Here is a 15,821-nt window from a genome sequence, read left to right as displayed (position 1 = left end):
GCAGTTACAAAAAGGATAAACATAAAAACAGATGACTGCAAACTGTGATCAGCTCTGAGAAGGAAAGGAACAGGCCTGGCCGTGCAGTGCTGGGAGCTTACCCGTCGGGGCTGCTCTGGGGGCGTTAATCTCAGCTAAACAAGCTCTGCTGCTGCACCAAGGCAGGAAGGCAGGGCACGTGTGACCAGGTAGACGGCCTCGTTAGTCATACTCATTCCCCATTAAGCGGCAGCTGTCATGGGCACTTACCTAGTAAACAGATGTTGGCCATAATCATCACGCACTTTGCTTGGTAGTTTTATTGGCCCCACCTTTGAGATGAGGTAATTGAAGCTGGGGAGTTTGCTGCATGCCCGTGATCACCTTGGAAATATCCCCACTGGTCTTTCAACCTAGACTGGTGTGGCTGTCGTGCCCCAGCCCTGTGAATGGCATCGTGTAGCTTCTCCCAAGTGGCCCAAATGACTGATATTGATTTTCTTAATTCGTAGGAAATGGTATGTGACAGTAGGAGAAAAAGGTAGTAAGAAATTGTTTGGAAAACTAGAAAAAAATTCAATTCTTCCCAAGCTGGGGGAGCGTAAGCTCTGTCACACACCCCACTCACTGCCTGCCACCTCCTCCCTGCCGACTCCGTGTTCAGAAGCCACTCTGAGCCTTTGAAGAACATTTTGCCTCATGACACTGTTGACTAGGACCTGTGACCTCTCTGTCCCTGGTTAACAGTCTATTCAAAGCCATTTAAATTTTATGCAGGCTCCTCCGCTAAGATGTAAGAATAGCCTCTTTAAACTTCTTGATGCAGCTCCTTAATGAGGATCTTGTGAAGGAAACCTAGTCAAAACCTGGGATGTATGCACACAGTGACTGCAACCTCAGCACTTTGTTAAGTTCAGAATCAGATGGGTGGGAGACTCAGGAAAGGCTTTTTAATGTAGAAAGGGGAAAGTGAAAGGACGCAGGCTGTGTAAGACTGAAACATCTCGGTCCCAGCCAGCAAGGCACCTGCGTTCAGGATGGTGGGTAGGGAGTGCAGAGTTGTCACAAAGAAAGAAGTGGTGGGATGGGAGGGAGGACAGTTAGGTACTTTACTGGGGAGGGAAATAGTGGGCTGAACATTTCCTGGTTGAACAAGAGGACTGTGACATGATGTGCTTGTATTTTGGAGAGAAGGGTTTTGTGGGGACACGCCTAGGGAGAACGCTCTGTGGCTGGGGATTCAGCACAACAAGGAAACACAGAGAACCAGGCAGACCCCAGGGCCCCTGCTAGGGGAGAGGCTGCCCGCCAATTCGAGCCCTTGGGGCTGCTTCTGTCCCCTAACCAGGGCCTTAGAGCTCCCTTCACAACCCAGTCCTGTTGATACAAGAAAAAATAAGTGGGTCATGAGAAGGGCTGTGTCCCAGGCTTTGGTTGAGTCCCTGGAATGTGCCCTGCCAGATGTGGGTACTTGGCTTCATGCAGGAAAGTATTCAAGCGCAAGCCACTGTTGAGTAAAGGTAGATTTATTCAGAGAGATTCATTGAAAGGCAAGAGAAATTCCACGATGTGTGGGGGTTGATGCTCAGATTAAAAGTAGGTACACAATCCAGAGAGTGTGGGCCTTCTCTGAAGTGGGAGAGAGAGATGTGACCCCTAGGCGGTGCTGTGTTGCTTGTATTCATGGGCTTGGTGGTTTCATATGGTAATAAATAGAAGGACCAGCCTAAGGGCAAGGGGCTGGAATTCACAGGGAGTTGGCCATTTCCCACCCTTTGACCTTTTTTGGCTAGACTTGGGACTGCCATGGTGCCTGGGGCTGTGTTATTCACCATGTTACTATTACAATGGGTGTATAATGAAGCTCAAGATCTGCTAGAAGTTAAATCTCTTCATCCTGAGCCTCAAGGCCTATTGGGGGTTGAATCCTTCACCATTTTGATGTTAATTGCTGTGGCCTTCCTTGAATGGCTGTGCTCTGCCCCCTTCCATCCTGTCTCACTGTGATGACACAGAGAGAACAAAGGCCCGGCCCTGGCTGTGCTCCTGCATTTAACAGGGGGAGGGGTGGGGTAGGCTGAGGATGACTCTGGGTGGTGTGAAGGATGTTTCAGATTTTCCCACGTGGGACATGGGGAACTGCCAGCTGCCACCACAGATTTATCTCACGGGCATTATCGCTTGTGTCACTCATTTGTTTCTATTTTTCTTTTTTCTTTTTATTTAGTATTTAATCTAAATTTAATATCAGGTTTTTTTAGGAAACAAATTTCTCTTTTTCTTTTCTTTGGGGCTCTTTTTGGGGGGGTAGGTAATTAGGTGTATTTATCTGTTAGTGGAGGCCCTGGGGCTTGAAACCAGACCCTGTGTGTGCTATACACACGCTCTAACGCTGAGCTCTACCACCCGCCCCTTCATCGTTTTCTTTTTGCTTTAGCTGCCAAAAATCTTACAGCTGAATTCCTAGTCGGCCTTTAACACTTACCCTGACTTCATGGCATCCATTTTTATGACTTTACCTCCCCCTGGTTTCATTTAAGTATTGAATCTCCATTTTCTTTTCACTCTCACTTTTGTCTTTTTGTTGTTATGGTTGTTAAGCTGTGTTTAAAAAATTGTTTAAATTCTCTTTTAGCAGGAGGCTGAAAGTAAATAAATATGTAAATAAACATCACACTTAAATGCTTTTATACATTCTAAGCTGTTTAGTAGTTACTTAAAAACTGGACTGATATTAAAGTTATAACATTTTTACATTATTTTTTAATTTTTTCTAAAGGTATAGCTGATTTACAATATGATATGTTTCAGGTGTACAATAGTTGCTCCATTTATAGTTATTGTAAAACATTGACTGTATTGCCTATGTTGTAAGATAAATCCCTCTAGCGTGTTTACGTTACATGTAGCAGCTTGTATAAGAAAGTTGGGTAACACAGAGTCTGGGGCATTGCTGTGTCTGACTCAGGTTCCAGGTCACCCTGCCTTTCAGACCCCAGGCCCTCACACCTGTCTGCAGGGCAGCGAGTGGAGGCAGCTCTCATCAGCGCTGGTACCAACCTCTGAGTGGCAGTGACAGCAGTGACTGTCTGTGGACGTGCAAAGTGTTGTTCCAGGAGATTTACATGCATTTCTTCATTTATTATTTAAAGCCCTCCTGTGAGGGATCGTTTTATGTTTTTAATGAATAATACACTTTATTTTTAATTTAATAGACTTCAAACTTCTGGAAAATTTACAGGAGTAGTACAATGAACACTTAGATACACTTCACCTAAAAGGGCAGTATTTGTCCTTTTGTGTCTGGCTTATTTCAGCATACTTTTTTTAAGGTTCATCCATGTTGTAGCCTGAAACAGTAATATATTCTTTTGGTTTAATAATATTTTTTCTTTCTTTTTTTTTTTTTTGTTTTTGGTCTATTTAAAAATAGTTTCATTGAAGTCTAGTCAGTTTATAATGTTGCATCAGTTTCTTGTTTACAGCACAACACTTCAGTTATATAGGAATATACATGTATTCATTTTCATATTCTTTTTCAACATAAGTTACTATAAGATATTAAACATATTTCCCTGTACTATACAGTATAAACTTGCTGTTTATTCTATACATAATCAGTATCTGCAAACCTTGAATTCGCAAGTTATCCCTTCCCACACCATCTCCCCTCTGGTAACCATAGTTTGGTTTCTATGTCTCTGTGTCTGTTTCTGCTCTGTAGATAAGTTTCGCTTTCTTTGTTTTTTTTTTTTTTTTTTAAGATTCCACATATGAGCGATCTCATATGGTATTTTTCTTTCTCTTTCTGGCTTACTTCTCTTAGAATGACATTCTCCCAGGTCCATTCATGTTTCTGCAAATGGCATTATTTTATTAATTTTTATGCCTGAGTAGTAGTCTATGGTATAAATATACTGCAACCTCTTTATCCAGTCATCTGTCAGTGGACATTTAGGTTGTTTCCATGTCTTGGCTATTGTAAATAGTGCTGCTGTGAACATTTGGGGGAAGGTGTCTTTTTGAATTAGGGTTACTTCTGGATATATGCCCAGGAGTGGGATTGCTGGGTCATAGGGGAAGTCAATTTTTTGTCTTTTGGTGAATCTCCATACAGTTTTCCACAATGGCTCCACCAAACTGCATTCCCAGCACAGTGTAGGACGGTTCCATTTTCTCCACAGCCTCTCCAGCATTTATTGTTTGTGAACTTCTGAATGATGGCTATTCTGACTGGTGTGAGGTGATACTTGGTTGTAGTTTTGATTTGCATTTCTCTGATAATGATATTGAGCATTTTTTCATTTGCCTATTGGCCATTTGTATGTTTTCATTGGAGAAAAGTTTCTTTAGCACTTCTGCCCATTTTTGGATTGAATTGTTTATTTTTCTTTCTTATGAAGTGTAAAAGCTGTTTATATATTCTGGGAATTAACCCCTTGACAGTCTCATTTATTGTAAATATTTTCTCCCATTCCATAGGTTGTCTTTTTGTTTTGCTTACTGTTTCCTTTGCTGTGAAAAAGCTTGTAAGTTTAATTAGAACCCACTTGTATATTTTTGCTTTTATTTCTATTGCTTGAGTAGACTGCTCTAGGAGAACATTGCTGAGATGCATGTCAGATGTTTTGCTACGTTTCCTTCTAAGAGGTTTGTAGTGTCTTGTCTACATGTTTAAGTCTTTAAGCCATTTTGAATTTATTTTTGTGTATGCTGTGAGGGAGTAGTCTAACTTCATTGATTTACATGCAGCTGTCCAGTTTTCCCTACACCATTTTCTGAAGAGGCTGTCTTTACTCCATTGTATGTTCTCACCTCCTTTGTCAAAGATTCAATGACCAAAAGTTTTTGGGACTATTTTTGATAATTTTTTTACCCATTCATTGATGGATGGACATTGTTTGTAACCTTTGGCTACTCTGAATGATACTGCCATGAATATTGATGTGCAAGTTTTTGTGAGAATATGTTTTCATTCTGTTGGCTGTACAGTTGGCCCGCCATATCTGTAGTTTCTACTTCATGGATCCAGATGGCTGGTTGTAAAGGGACTCGAACATCCTTGGATTATGGAATCCAGGGTGGTGGGTTCCTGAAACCAATCCCCCGAGGATACTGAGGGATGACCCTATATGTAGGAGTAGAATTGCTGAGCCATATGATAACACTAAACTTTTGAGGAAACACCAGGCTTTTCCAAAGAAGCTGCACCATTGCCCCTTTCCAATGGCTGCATATTGAGGGTTCCCATTCCTCTGCCTCCTGACCGACACTTGTTATTCTCCGTGTTTTGATTATAACCATCCTAGTGGGTGTAAAATGAGATCTCATTTTGATTTTGATTTGACTAGTGATGCTGAGCATCTTTTCATATGCTTATTGGTCATTTGTGTATCTATTTAATTCCTTGGTAAATTTAAAAATTGGGTCGATTTTCTTTGTATTGGTCAGTTGTAAGCATTTGTTTTATATCCTGGATACTAGTCTCTTATTAGATATATGCTTTGCAATTTTTTTCTACTATTCTGCAGATTGTCATTCCACTTTACTTTTTTTAAGCATTAAGACAATTTCTTTATAGGGGAGGTAATTAGATTTATTCATTTATTTTATTTATTTATTTATTTTTTGCCAAGCATGCACTCTATCACTTGAGCTACCCACTTCCCCTTTCATTTCACTTTCTTGATGATGTCTTTTTTAACAAGTGGTTTTAATTTTGATGAAGTCCAGTTTATCTGTTTATTTTTTTTTTTATCACTTCTGCTCTTGGTATTGTATCTAGGAAAACATAACCTATCCTAGGACCACAAAGATTTATACTATGTCTTCTTTTAGAAAGTTTATAGGTTTAGATTTTACGTTTCTGTCTGTGATCCATTTTCAATTAATTTTTATTTGTTATATACAATAGGGGGTTTCAGATTCTAAATTCATTCTTTTGCCTGCAGATACCCAGCTTTCCCTGCACCATTCGTTGAATAGACTATTCTTTCAATGGAGTGTTGTTGGCGCCCTTGTTGAAAACTGACTGTAAATGTAAGTTTCCCCCCTGGAATTTTTACTGTGTCTCATAGATTTATGTATCCAAACTTATGACAGTACCATAATGACTTCAGTACTATAGATTTGTAGTAACATTTAAAGTGAGTCCTCCCACTTTGCTCTGCTTCTTCAAGATTGCTTTGGCTGTCCTGGGCCCCTTGCACTTCCATATGAATTTTGGGATCAGTTTTTCAATTTTTGCAAAGAAGTCAGCTGGAATTTTGATAGCGATTCCACTGAATTTGTAGATCACTTTGGGGAGTCTTAACATTTTTAACAATATTGTCTACTATTCCATGAACATGGGATGTCTTCCATATATGTAGATCTTCTAAAATTTTTTCAGTGATACTTCGAATTGTTCAATGTACAAATCTTGTAAATTTTTGTTAAATGTATCTCCCATTTTATTTTTAATGCTGTTGTAAATGGAAAGGCTGAGCTTCTTAAGGGTGGGACTATATATCAATTTGTTTATTTCTAGGATTCCTACACATCAAATACACTAGGTTTATATTTGCTACATAAATCTATCCACAACTCTTCCCTCCCCTGTGTTATAAAAAACCAAGACCCAGGTTAAACTACCTCAACACCTATGTGGAAGTGAGAAATGAGACCCTTGGGTGGGGCTTTGTGCAGATGATACTGAGAACTTATTTAGGATGGCTTCATCTTAATTTCTTTTAAACAATCCTCTCAGTGTATATAGTCAGATACATTAAGAACATGCTCTTTTGATGTACAGAGGAGCTAAGACTATCATTTTCAAATAATTTCTAGTGAGAATGTTGTACTTGAAACCTAATTTGTATCTATCTTTGAAGATTTATGTTTCAGGAGCTTTGACTAAAGAACACCTGTCTTTATTCAATAACGACAACTAAATGCTCAAACAACATGTAAGAGTTTGAGCTGTAACTGGAGGCAGCGCTTACCTCTCCCAATACACTTGTGCTGATCTGCTCAAAGGGGTTCGTCCAAATGTTTGTCAGTAGTCTGTTGGACAAAGCCATAAAACATTGATTTAAGGTTGCTGGAATGCAACATATTCTTATTAATACTAAGTAAGCCCATATTGAGTGCTTACTGTATGTTGGAAATTGTCCCTCAGACTCACATGAATTTTATTTCTCTGAAAACCTTACATATTTCCTTGCTATTCCCACTTTACAGATAAGGAGACTGAGGATTAAGTCTTCTCTCTTTTTGGGGGAGCTCATTATCAATGACTGGAAGTTGTAAGGGAAAACATATTGATTCATCCTGAGAAAACATTTTTCTGAGAGTCAGCATTGAAGAGGGTGACCACTGAAGAGGGTGATCATTGTTCGAGTGAGACGAGCCCCGTGTTGTACGGAGTCAGCATCCCAGTCCTGGACATGGCACTGTGCTGCGTGGTGGATGAGGCGGCGTGGCCGTGCAGGGAACGAGGATGCCGGGCCGTTGGGCTGTGCTCAGGCCCGGTGAGGCTTTCTCTGAAGAGCAGTGGAACGTCATTGACAGATTTTAAGTAGGGGAGTGGGGTGCTCTCGTAGATCACTTTTGTGTTTGTAGAATGCTTGCAAACATTCAGTAGGCTCGGCAGAAAGTGATGTGACGAATCAGAGTAGGGTGGCTGCGAGGTGTAGCAGTGTTCAATTTTCAAGTGGTTTTCAGTCCCATGTTTGTGGCTCAGTAGACGTGTCACTTTGGATGACGCACTCAAGGAAGTGAAACAATTTATCTAATCAATTGAAGCAGTGATATACCCAATTCCCAGGACTGTTGTGGAGATCCAGTGAGATAACATTCGCACAGTGTGCAGCGTGGTCCCCAGCCCAGAGTCAGTGCTGAGGGAGTGCCTGTGAGTACCTGGTAGGTCAGGTGTGGGTGGTGGGGCTCGGTGACTGAGGAAATCTGAGCCCTGAAGGAGGGGTCCAGTCACATCTGTGAGTGATGGGCCTGAGCTGGGAGGGGCAGAGAGACTTTCCCTCCAAACCAGGGGCCCTGGGCAGGACGGCTATGGGAGGAGCACCGTGAAGTCAGCTCTTTGCAGATGGAGTTGGAGTTGCCCTTGAGACATCTAAGTGCAGTGTCACGAGCTCACAGAGGAGGTCTGGGCCCGGACTGTGCATTTTCCTATAATCTCAATCCCTGAGGACGCCGAGGTATTGATCACTGAACGTGAAGACATACTTTACAGGACAAGTGAATAGTAGTATCATCTCTGTCATCAAAGCTCATGTCTCTTTATTCATCACCCACTTTGTTAATTGGATACTTACAGGGCGGTTCTTCACCACCCTCCCCTAGGCTCAGGCTCCACAGTAAAGAGCTGGTGAGCCTCCCTCTTTTCCAGAAGAAGACACATTTAGCTGGTAGCCTTCTATACTTCGCCAGACTTAGAATTTTAATTTGTTGTTTTAATTCTAGTATCTGTTGGTCATCTCCTGACAGGAGAGACGTTTTACCTCATGGTCATGTTTCAATTAGCTGTTACTGAGAATTGCTGATCTGATCCATAGTGTATGTATTATATTAACTTTGTAGAGTACTTATCATTTTTCTTTCTTTGCCCTTAAATTTTTTTGCCCCTTCAAGTTTCTATCCTATTTCGGGGCTTATTTTTTTTAATTAAAAAATGTGTGTTAGTAGTTAAGAAAACAAAAGCAAAGAAACAATGCACATGATACCTAAATTTAGAAAATATCTATTGTGTTTTCTGTCTCGGCAATGGAGGGTTCTAGAAACTCGTGAAAACGTTCATTACACAAGTTCCTTAAAATGCTGATTAAGAAATAAATCCTTCCTTCCTCATCTTTCAAGCTGCACAGCTAATTGTCAAGAAAGTGAGGGGAAATCCTCAGAATCCAAGTCATACCAGAAAGCAGGGATTCTGGGAGATACACGAGCCTTAGAAGCCCTGGGGTGCCGGTTGGCTCCTGAACTGAGTGTTAGTTGCCCTGGCAGGAGGGCGGGAGGTGAGCCCCAGGCCTCTCACACTGGGAGTTGGATGGCTCATCCTATGTAAGGCCAAGCACATCCTGAGAATCCTGTTTAATAAGGGGTGAATTAGAAAGAAAGAAAAATATCATTCCTCAAGGCAAGAAATTAAGGAAAGTCAATTTCTGGGGAAGCAGGGAAAAATAACAAATCCAAAGTAAGGATTTAGTTTAAAGCTGTTCTGGCATGAGAGTGACCACAATCTCCTGGCAGAAAATCACAGCTCCTCCCGGAATGAGAAGTTGTGTTTTGAATGAATCAGTGAACAGCCATTCCGAAAAAGGCCTCCTGAGTCTTCTGGATCAATATACTAGACCCAAACAGCTCTCTTCCAAGGTCTCATTTAAATAACCAGAAAGGTTTTAAAGGAAAGAAGCCATAATCATAGTTCTATTTATTGACATTAGTATATGCTAGGAATTCAGAGGTGACTATGGAGTTGTCTCCTCTTTTATGGACCTTTCTTTCTGTTTGACATAGTTGGGGAGCTGGGTGGAGGGAGGTTTTAGTCTGTTGCAATTAGCTAGGAAAGGAAATTAAGAAAGCAGTGAAGGGTGGGTGACATTTTTAGCTGAGGACAGTTCTGTTCAGTTGGCTTTTAATTGCAGGCTCGATGAGTTTTCACTGGAGGGAATTGATCTTACAGAAGATGGACTTAACTCAGGCCTCTTCAGAATGGACAAATGAAACTGGAGAAAGACAGTCAAATCTGTGCAGACATTGACGTTCATGTGAACGTGCTGTATCCCTGAGCCAAAGATAGGACAAGTAGGCAGCACTTCTTGAGGACAGAGGAGTGGTTTTTAAGGTTCTCCAAGAATGAATCCCTGGGAACCGGGATGGCCAGGTGTCAAACTGTGACTTTGCTTTTTGGACGGTGTGCCCACCAAAGGTGTTTTCCGTTTATTAGTTTTCATTTCTCTTAAATACATCTCAGGTGATGAGGACGTGGGCACAAGCATTGGATGCCATGTCGAGGTGACTTTGGATACCTGTCTAGAAGCGCGGGCACAGCTGCGGCTGCGTCATACATCTTGCCGCCCACCCTGTTGCCCGGCTCCGTGATCACGGCAGGGTGGTTCCTTGATGACCTGTCCGTCTCCTTTGTGACATTGTAACCCACCAAAGACCGGAGCGTATTAGCTTGGCTTTGTTCTTTTCCATCCTTCTCTTTGAATGGACTGATAGTGGACCCAGTTATGTTAGCAGATGTTTTACAAGTAGGGCTCTCAGTGCAAACCTTGTAATCCCCGCTGTGTGATCTAGAGAAGAAAGTTACATTCTTTCCAAATTGTTTTGATGCACTTATGTGGGAAAATGGTGTACGTTTGAATATGTATTTCCTCTCTGAATCATCATGGCTAGAGATGAATGTGGGCAGACATGGAATGTGTTTTCTGTATTTGAACTGTATGGTCCCCTAAATTCTTCCCAGCTTTTTAAAGTCATCACTGGAGTGCTACCTCCAGAGTGTCCCAAAGCATCCACCACTGCCTGTTCTTCGGACACTGTGAGTTTCCAAGTTGGAGAAGGCTGCTAGCTGGTGAGGCATTCTCTGGCACATCTCTGGCTGGCTGATGTGGGCTTAGCACCCAAGACTTGGCAGACAGTAACTAACCACGATCACTTCCATTTCTGGGACACTCATGAAGGATTTTAGACGTATGCTAGTGGCATATGTTATTTCAATTAGTTTTCCCAACAATCATAATTAGATTTTTTCACCTGTATTAATAAGTAAACTGTCAAAGTGAGTGACGTGCAGACTTTGGACTGGAACACGGGTCTTTCTGATCCCTGTCTCTGTTCCCTCCCCGGCCTATCCTTCCAGATGGCCAGGAGACTCTTCCTCAATCTTGAGTTTCCTGCTGATATTACCACTCTCTTTGTTTCTGGAGAGGAAAACAAGTCTAAACTTACTTTCCAGTTGAAAATGGAATGGAGAGTTAACGTTGGAAGCCGGGAGAGTCTGTCCTGTGATGAAGTGGTCACCGAGCCACTTCCATTGGGACGTCACGTCACTGTCTGGGCCCCTTGCACAGCCTGTGCACAGGTGACAGCACAGATGTGCCGAGCTGTCCTCCCGGACAGGGCAGTGGGTTGGAAATGAGTTTGGGGATTTGGTTTCATTTCATAGGTTTCTGAGGGCCTTGGCCTGGCACTTCGAGTGGGACCATCCCCTGTCCCACATACTCGTGCTCTGGGCCCGTGCAGACCTGATGTGGCCTCAGCCTGAGGCTCAGGGCCCGTGGTGAAGTGGAGAATTTTAGTCCAGGGTCTGTGGAGGCTCTGACAATTCTGGGTCGTGGGAGATTGTCCAGGATGATAATAATTCCTCCCCGAGTTTCAGATTTCCTTGCCTGTGAGCCGGGTTAGTAATAGTTTCTGAGATGATTGTAATGATTCAGTAAGGGGGGCAGCGTGTGCTGGCAGATAGCTGGTGCTTAAGGAGCAGAAGTCGCAGTCACTCTGTCAGCCTCTCACTGTGTGCTCTGTGCTTTGAGATGATGTGTGTTTGGTGAAAGTCCTGCCCAAATACTAGGGTCTAGATGAAACGTTGTTCCTTTACTTTCCCCTTCTTTTGCTCCTTCCTTTCTCTGCGTCTCATGTGTAGGGAGCAGATTCCTCTGTTTCAGGGAATACAGGCCTTTCTAGGAAAAGGACAGGATGAACGTGGATAGGTGGGGCCGGAGGGGGTCTGGAGCATCTGCACAGCGCTGCTTCCCTGCATTTCTGCATCCGGTCCCATCAGTGCACGAAGTCAGCCTTCTTCTTCCTTCCTGTGTCATCAGGTCTCTGTTTTATGGGAAAACATTTTTTACGTGTCTTTTTTCACTTACATGTTTTGTTCAGATGCTTGTTGCTTTTCTCCCTGTGCTTCAGCGTTCCTAGGAGAGAATTCAGCAGTGCAGCATCCTCTCCGAGCTCTATGAGTTGATTGGCTTCCATTGCAAGTCCGTCTTCTTCAAGTGGGTGGCCCCCGTGCAGCGTGCGGCCCCCGGCATCCCGGAGCCTGGCGGGAAGGCCTGCTACCGACTCCTTCTGCAGACGCTTCCTGGCTACAGTCTGTCACTGATTCTGCAGGACTTCAACAAAGGTTTTGGAACTAAAACATTGCTTCAGTCCGATTAACCATGCCTTGTTTGGGCCCTGCTCTCCTGTCTCATCAGGGTGAATTGTGATTCGTGTAGAACAGGACACAGCAGACTTTTTTCTGTCAAGGGCTTGGGAGTCAATATTTCAGGATCTGCAAACCTCCTGATCTCTGGTGCAGCTGCTCAGCTCTGCTGTTCAGACGCCAGAGCAGCCGGACAGTCCACACACCCACAGAGCTTTATTCACAGCAGTGGCTGGGGCTGGATTGGGTGTATGAACTGCAGTTTGTCCCCACAGCCTGCTCACTATTGACGCCTGCAACTGAGCGTGCATTTGTGACAATGGGTGAACCTACACTGACACGTCATCATCACCAAGAGCCCATACTTGACACTAGGATTTACACTTGGTGGTGTGCACTCTGTGGGTTTGGACAGATGTACAATGACACGTTTCTACCATCACAGCATCATACAGAGTAGTCTGTCTTAGTGACCCTAAAAATGCTCCGTGCTGCACTTCATTCATTACTCCTTCCCCTCTAGCCTCTGACAGCAACTGATCTTTTAGTCTGTGTGGTTTTGCCTTTCCCAGAACACCATACAGTTGGAATCAGACAGTTGCAGAACCTTCCCAGATTGGCTTCTTTCACTTAGTAATATGCATTTAAGGTTCCTCCATGTCTTTCCATGCCTTGATAACTCATTTCATTTTAACACCATAAATAGTCCATTTTCTGCTTGGACCACAGTTTATTTATCCATTCACCTACTGAAGAACAGCTTAGTTGTTTCTGAGTTCTGGTGATTATGAATAAAGCTGCTATTAACATCTGTATGCAGATTTGTGTGTGGACGTAAGTTTCCATTTTGTTCAGTAAACACCAAGGAGCACAGTTGCCAGATCATATGGTAGGAGTACGTTTAGTTTTGTAAAAAATTGCCAGACCGTCTTCCAAAGTATCTGGGCCATTTTTCATTCCCACCAGCAATGCAAGAGAATTCCTGTCACTTCACATCCTCACCAGCATTTGGTGCTGTCAGTGTTCTGAGTTTTGGCAGTTCTGACAGGTGTGCAGTGATACCTCGCTGTTTCAGTCTGCAGCCCCTTGATGACAGATGCTGTGGAGCATGTTTCCATAGATTTCTTTGGCATCTAGTTTCCTTCTATGTTGAGGTGTGTGTTGAGGCATTTTGCTCATTTTTTAAGCAGGTTATTCATTCTTCTTGTTGAGTTTAAAGAGATTTTGGTGTATTCTGGATATCAGCCCTTTATCAATGTGTCCCTGCCCTTCACCTGCAGCACCGGAGTTGTCCTTTGGGTCTCAGTGGAGTGTCAGCTCTTCAAAGAGGTTCCCTGTCTTCCCTCAGCCTAAATACTGTCCTTGAATTTTTCACTTTCATTGACTCACTTTGTTCTTTTTAAATAGAATTTCCCGTAATTTGTAAGTACATTAAAAAAAAGGCAATGATTGAACACTGCCTCCCCCACCAAGCTGTGTGCCCTGTGAGAGCAGAGACCCTGTCCCCACTCACCATGTCCCATGACAGCACATGTCACATGTCCATGTAAATGTGTGTAACGTGGGGCCAAAACTGATGAGCAGCTATGACGACATGTGTTGTCTACCATTCATTGAATAGAGTTTGTTTCTTGATCTTAATTTTAAATCACATGAATGAAACATGTTTCTTTTGAAAAATAAAACAACAAAGCACACCTCCATGTGATTGGTGCTTTCTACTTAGCCTTCTGACCCAGGAGGGGACGTTCACCATCATTTTGTGGAGGAGGTTGGGGAGGTAAAGTAGGAGAGTGAGATCAAATAAAGTAAAAATGATAACTATCAGCTGGCTTTATTTTCACTAAGACAAATGTTACTTTAAACCATATCTCAGCTGTTGTTCTGTTGTTTTAAACACTTCTCATAGAATTAAATGGAAGCCCACTAAACCCGGAAAGGGAAATTATGTGCTCAGGTCCTGAAAAGTGTTTATGTCTATTTCTTGAAATGCACATTTTCCCTGCTGGTTACAGAAAGTCGTGGCGGGAACACAGCCATGAGCTGTGTGTGTCTGCCTGCTTCACGGGCTGCTCACTGTCATTTTCATTTTCTTGTGTTGCAGTGTATGAAGGTTTTCCATCAGACTGTTTGCTCAGCCCCTTCCTGAATAAGGGATTGAATTTTCCACAGGAAATCTTATGGAAGAGAGTGACAAGGCACATGGGTTTCCCAAAAAGCAATAGTTGTTGTAATAAACTCTCACATTGGTGAACTTTTTGAATACAAGCGAGTTGAAAATTTTATCACTAGGTCATATGCCACAAATCTGTCTTAAGAATAAAAAGATTCAGATTTTATAGAAGAAGCAGTTTGAATCAAGTATAAATTATAATTTGTACACTAGTTGGTGTTAGAACTTATACTCACTCTTACCATAATTGCCTGTGGTAGGAACTGGATCATTATTTATTTATTTAAAAAAAATCCTCAAGGTTCTACTTGCCCCATTCTTGATGCGGCAGTGCTGAGGTTAGTTAAGTTGGGACATTTAGAATTCTTGGCTAGGTTTTCAGGACATTGATTTCAGCCTCTTTATCTTTTTTAGAATCTCTTCTTTGTGTCGGTCTTTGGTCTTTTGACAATGTGGAAATACTGCACGGATCTGTCTTTCCCTTTTTTCCTGTCTTTATGGGAAAAGATTTCTGTAAGACAAACTACTAGGACATTAAGGATTTTGTGTGGGGTAAGTTTGGTCGGCTCAAAGGATTTCAATTAATACGTATTAATACTTGCTATTCAGCTAATGATAAGAAAATTATAAAATAACTTAAGTATACATCAATAAATATAGTACAATAAGCCCATCACCCAGATTAAGGAATTCACAAACATTTCCATATTTCCTTTATTCAGACCTTTGTTCTTTTACTTGTCTTTTGTTGAAGTATTTGACAGCAAATTCAAGAAAACTTGTCATTTTACCCTATGTACTCAAGTAGGCATGTCTGAAAAATGAGGGCCATTTCTTTGATCAGGTTTTTCCATTTGACTTATGTGCTCGTTAAGTACCAGCTGTATCAGGCATCTCACTAGGCATTAGGAATCCTTGGGGCAATGAGACAGTCCTGGCTCCCAAGGAAGTTAAGGGCTGATGGAAGAAACCAACACAGGAGCTTAGGTGCCTCACCTAAGGTCCCTGCGGGATGACACCAATTGGAAAAAATTTGTGCACAATACAGTGGGATTCACAGAATGGACTGGTCAGACTAGTAGGGCAGGCCGTGAGAGAGGCGGTCAGCAGGGCTACAAGAGGAGGAATCATTTGATCAGAATCTGAAATCCTTTCTGCCAACCTTCCTACCAAGCCCCTAGGGCCCATCACACACAACCCTGTGCTGTAACTGTTTTTGATTCCTTTTACCACATCTCCTTCAGGAAGGATTTTAAGGTGGAAAATATTTAAAATCAGTAATTGTTGCCAGAAGGGACATAGAACAAGGAACATGGAAACAACACAAATGTCCATCAGCACATGACTGGATAAAGACAAGGTGATACATATCTATAATGGAATAATACTCAGCCATAAAAGATGCAATTTGCAGCAACATGGATGGAATTGAAGACTGTCATTCTAAGTGAAGTGGGGTGAAAAGAGAAAGAAAAATGCCATATGACTTCATTTATGAGGAATCTAAAATTAATAGCAATT

General features: G+C 42.3%; 1 long non-coding RNA gene across 3 annotated transcripts in view; it reads left to right on the top strand.

The window, feature by feature from the left end:
• LOC135320598 (uncharacterized) overlaps positions 1 to 11,904 on the top strand; it is a 61,038-nt gene extending 49,134 nt beyond the window's left edge. For all 3 annotated transcript variants that reach the window (XR_010379804.1, XR_010379805.1, XR_010379803.1), the window contains one exon: positions 11,893 to 11,904. This is a non-coding gene — a long non-coding RNA (uncharacterized LOC135320598). The remainder of the gene's footprint in view (positions 1 to 11,892) is intronic.
• The last annotated feature ends 3,917 nt before the right edge of the window (positions 11,905 to 15,821 follow it).

The sequence above is a fragment of the Camelus dromedarius genome, unplaced genomic scaffold, assembly GCF_036321535.1.
Source record: "Camelus dromedarius isolate mCamDro1 unplaced genomic scaffold, mCamDro1.pat HAP1_SCAFFOLD_50, whole genome shotgun sequence".
NCBI classification, from domain to species: Eukaryota; Metazoa; Chordata; class Mammalia; order Artiodactyla; family Camelidae; genus Camelus; species Camelus dromedarius.
Note: the sequence above shows the minus strand (reverse complement) of the source record. Positions and strands in the feature narration are given on the sequence as shown.